Source organism: Physella acuta, unplaced genomic scaffold (genome assembly GCF_028476545.2).
Source record: "Physella acuta isolate Inbredline_101_S28 unplaced genomic scaffold, ASM2847654v3 ptg001936l, whole genome shotgun sequence".
NCBI lineage: Eukaryota > Metazoa > Mollusca > Gastropoda > Physidae > Physella > Physella acuta.
In genome coordinates, this window is record NW_026733441.1 from 64,135 (window position 1) to 69,238 (window position 5,104).

The following is a 5,104-nucleotide window of genomic DNA, read 5'->3' on the forward strand; positions in this document are numbered from 1 at the left end:
TTTTTCCTGCAGCTCGCTCAAATTTAAGCTGAGTTTGTCATTTGTTTCCTGACGGTGGGGATTTAAATAGGCTGTACGGAGTTGAATAGGCTGTCCAGCGGGATTGTTTATTGAGAGTTGGATTGGCTGTAAATAGTGAGAGTGCTGTGGACTATATGGAGTGTGCGGGGCTGTATCAGTGGGTTATTTTTTTTTTTTGAGATTTTTTCTCCGGGGAGTGTGTGTGGGGGGTGGGGGGAGATTTGAAATTGTGGGGGTGGGAGGGCGAACTAAATTTGAAGTGTGAGAGGTTGTGAGAGTCTGAATAGAGTGGGAGAGTGTAGACTATATGGGGTGTGGCGATTCTGTACCAGTGTTTCTTTCAGACTTTTTTCTCCAAGGGAGGGGGCACTTTAAATATTTTTTTGGGGGGGAGAGGGGGGTGGGGGGGGGGCGAGCATAATTTTCCGGGGGAGGGGGAACGGACACTAGGGGTAGGCCTGAATACTTTTTAAATAAATTAAATTTCATTCGGGGGGGGGGGGGGAGCGGCCGTGGGCGTTCTTCTGTGGAGGTGGGGGGGGGGTGTTGGTCCCAATAATTGCATACACCTTTTTTTTTTTTTTTGAAGAATATTGATTTCTTTTTAATTGTGTGTAAAATATATACATGGCTCCATTCTGCTTCTTTCAAAACCCTGAACAGGGCTCTAAACTTATACAAAAACAATTTCTATTTATCGATAGGGATACAGATATTTTACACTTAAAACAATGAAATGGACAGGAAAAATGTGCAAGCGGTTTTGTGTGAAGGTTGTTTTACCTTAAGTTTAAGAAAAAATGTAATAAGGGAGTTCATAATGACTGACTTTTAGAACATTCTAAAAAAAAGATACAGATAATTTAATGCTATGAAATAAAATTGCAATGAAACGTGCTTTACCATTAACCCTACCGATAAAGCGGACTTCTTAGAACACAAACTGCACAGAAGTAAATACAATGACGTGTGTCAGTAGGCAGTTAGTTCAGTACCAATTTATTTTAGATTCAATAAAATCCTGCACCTGTATTACCACTGCACTTGTCAACTGGAAATCCTTTATTTGTTTTAGATACCTTCTAATCTGTTTAAATAAATCACAGGAAAAAAATGCAAAATTATTGCAGACTCATGACTCCATTCACAACTATCATTGCACTTTCAGCTTGTCAATCTAATATGATCAGTTGGATTGTAATGATTCTAAAAGTTTCTCCATACAGTCTGTGACTTTGGTTTCTTTAAATTGGGACTCTGCTTGCTGTTTCTCATATTTGGTTTGGATTTGTTCTTTGGCCCATGTGGCATACTTTAAATTCACTTGTTTGTCTTTTGCTCCTTTACCCGAGCTGACAGCCAGATATGAGGCAGACAAAAGAAGGCCATTCAAGGCCCTGAGATTATTCGGGTTTAATTTAACAGCTTGAGAAAAGTATGTCCTGGCAAGTTCCTTGTTTTCATTGCATACTTCTGATGAAAGAGATGATTGTGAGGGCTGGACATTATTAATTCCTCAAGACAAAAATCTGCATTATTGTAATCATGTTGTGAGAGATACAAATCACACAGCTCATTCCATGCTTCATAGTCTGTCATAAAACTTTTAAAATATTCAACTTTTGAATAGCATCTGAAATCTTTTGTCTTGCTTTCAAAATAGCAACTTGTCTTTTTCTTGCATACATATTAGTTTCATCTTTCTCAAGAATACTTTTATACTCATCCTCTGCTTCTGAGTACTCCTCTCTAGCTTCATGAAGCATTCCCTGTAACCTTGCTACTCTGATGCTATTTGGAAATTTTTCATTCAGTTGTTGTATACATTGCTCAGCAATGTCATAACGCTGACAGTCAAGGGACGCTGCACAAACTTGCTCATACACCAACCAGACCTCATCTCCAAGTTTTGCACATGAATCCATTATGACTGTATCCCAGATGTTTACAACCAGATCAGAATCTCTAGTTTGTTCATCTCTGAACTTCTTTGAAATTGTTCGTGCTTCTGTTTTTAAACAATTGAATTAAAACTTTTCAGTAATAAATGAAGACTAGCGATGTTTCCAACAGATGCAACCATGCTCATTTACTATAGCAGCCATCTTGTTTTCTTGTGTGTGTGAGAGATAACGCAATATCTAGAGAGGTTGGAATAAGACGTAATAATTTATTATATTAATGATTTAATTTAAATATTTTCTTCCTGCATATATTCACTGTAACTTTTGCTCTTTGCATCTTCTGGCATCTATATTTATCACATTGTTTCCTTTTAGAGAGCTTGCAGCTAAACAAACGAATTTTAAAAAAAGAGAAACATGTCAAAAGTAGGCCAAAATTTAGACGGTCGTGTTTTAAAAAAAGAAATGTTTTTTTTTTTAATTCATGACTTATTTCCCTTGTTTGTTTGTTTTTTCATCCTAGCTCCTGCCATTATCGGCTAGTTAACGTCACATTAGTGATCATTTAGATGCTTTTTAATAATTAGTGGAGTGATCTCCCTGCTTTTGTTGTTCAGGGTGGGGGGGGGATGAGGGGATAAAATGTAAAATAAATTAACAGAATGACCCGCTGAAAGTAGAAAAACTAAACAGACTGTTGTAAATTTGTAAATTCGGTTAGGGGGGGGGGGGTAGTATCGGAGTAGGGTAAAATATTATAGGAAAATAATTAAGTTTAAAAAAAAAATGACGAAAACTCGGAAAACGAAATGGGTTTTTTTTTTAGGTTAGGGGGGGGGTTGATGTGAGTAAAGAGTAAACTTTTATATGGGAAAAAAAATTAAATTACTAAGAGTCGGAAAACTAAACAGATTGTGTTGTCAAGGGACGCATGACTCAATCAACCTAATGCTGTTGAAGGTTCAGTTTAATGAGCACTAAACATGTGAAACATGTAGGCCGAGGTTCGAACACCGGTTAGACCAGTATCTCGGCTCCAAACGAGACTTGATCACCAAGTGTGAAATTGTGTGAGTTGTTATATGTGTAACGGTGTGGTCGGGTGGTAGAGCGCATTTGTTGTAACTCGAGTCTCGAGTTTGCCATGATTGAGTCTACCCAGCTTTAATGAGTACCTGACCTTTGGGTGGACTAAGCTCTAACCACACTTTCCCTTCATAAGCCGTGTTCATGGAAACAGTTGAACTCGTCTTCACCTACCCTAAAATACCTAGGTCTGAAGGGCATCTACATAAAGAAAGGATCAAGGCCGTTTGACATCCTTGAGTCAATCCAGCTTTAATGGGTACCTGAGGTTTGGGTGGGTATATATCTGACCACACTATCTCTTCATAAGCCGTGGTCATGGAACTCTTCTTCAACTGCCCTCAAATACCTAGGTCTGAAGTGTATCTACATAATTTATAGTGTTATAGAATGCTGTAACGATTATAAAATGGACGGATAATTCCCTCCAATTACGCTATAATCTCTGTGCGAAAAGCAGCATAAATTTGTGCTTTAGCAAACTGTAATGTGTAGACAAGCTTCATAGCGTTTCTTTACTTTATATTCAACGCTGTTTGTGTACTACAGACCCATCTTCTCTTCTTCTTAATGCCGTTCGTTCCCAAGGCACATGGGGCAAATGAAGTAGAGTTCATATGATTCATTGGCCTCGGAATATGAAGGGATAGTGTGGTCAGCACTTTGCCAAACCGCCTTTGTTTCCCTAACGTAAGGTAGACTCAGGGACGTTCCACTGATATGAACCCGGATTCGAACTCCAGACTCTCGGGTTAGCAGTCTAGCTCTCTACCGCTAGTCCCCACCATAGACCTATAGGTATAACCAGTGGTTCTTCCAGATTTTTTCTCCGCTGGGGGGGGGGGGGGGCACTTAATATTTTCGAGAGGGTGGGGGGGGGCGGACACTGGTAAAAGTATATATTTTCTATATAAATTCCATTTCTCCCCCCCCCCCCCCCCCAAGAGATGCCTGGAAGAAACTCTAGCTATAACGTTATCAGCGAGCTTAACGGAGGGGAGAAATATAAACATTTTTATCATCGATTACTTTTCGAAGCCTTATTGTGATTGGGCGTCACGTGTCTATTGCGTTATTGCAGTGAAGAGACACGGTGAAGTTGTCACGTCCGACAAAACGTGATCCATCACGTTTGTTGAAACGTGATCCATCACGTATGTTGAAACGTGATCGCATAGTGACTTGTCATTATTGTCTCGTCTATATATGACGTCACGCTATTATCACCAATACCCCCTCCTCCCCTTCACACCCAAGTTCGTTACAAACAAACTGATTTCATTTAAATATAAATAATATTTTAACACACACAACCCCCTCCTTCCCCCCCCCCACCCCACAAACACACATACCCCGTGCCCTATAAATCACTATAACTCACGAAATTAAGTATTTAACTCACAATTTTTTTTCTTTAAAAACTATAAATAAATAATCTGTCGTCATGTTTACATCTTTACCTTTGCAGACAATCATTTTTAAAAATGTCGAATCCCCCCCCCCCCCACAACCCCCAACTCCGCTAACCTAGAAATCGTCACAAAAAAATCTGAACCACCCCCCTCCCATCCCGAACCCTACCCCCTCGCCACATCCCCACCCCAACACACTTAGCCTCTGTGGCATAGTTTATAGACGGACGACCCCATGTATGAAATAGCCGTTTAAACATTTCCGCTAATCAACATGGGCCCAAGACTTGTAATGACTTGTCTTAGTTTCACAGCTACAGCTGGTGCCGTTTTGAATGTCACGAATCGATCGGGCACAATGATATGGGGCAATAAAAGAATGTCACTCGTTTAAATATGACACTCGCAGTCAATGACAGAATGTAGTGACTACATACTTAGTGGGGAGGGGGTTACGTTATTTTATAGCTTTTTAAGATTTAATTTGATTTGGTCGTGTTTTGTTTTTGGGAGGGGGGGGGTTGTAGCGGGGTTGACTTTGATAGCTATACAAGCATATGCAAACATGAATTCAGAAATATAAAGAACAGCACAATTTATATGTAATTGACTAATTATAAACAAACGAAAGATCTGTTGAATTTCAAAAGATCTGCAAGACCTCAACGCTACCCTATCCAT

The 5,104-nt window shown here is 39.6% G+C and overlaps 1 pseudogene; it reads right to left on the reverse strand.

Moving 5' to 3' along the window:
• Positions 1-612: 612 nt before the first annotated feature.
• On the reverse strand, positions 613-2,272 carry LOC131931284 (ER membrane protein complex subunit 2-like; annotated as a pseudogene).
• Between the last annotated feature and the right edge of the window lie 2,832 nt (positions 2,273-5,104).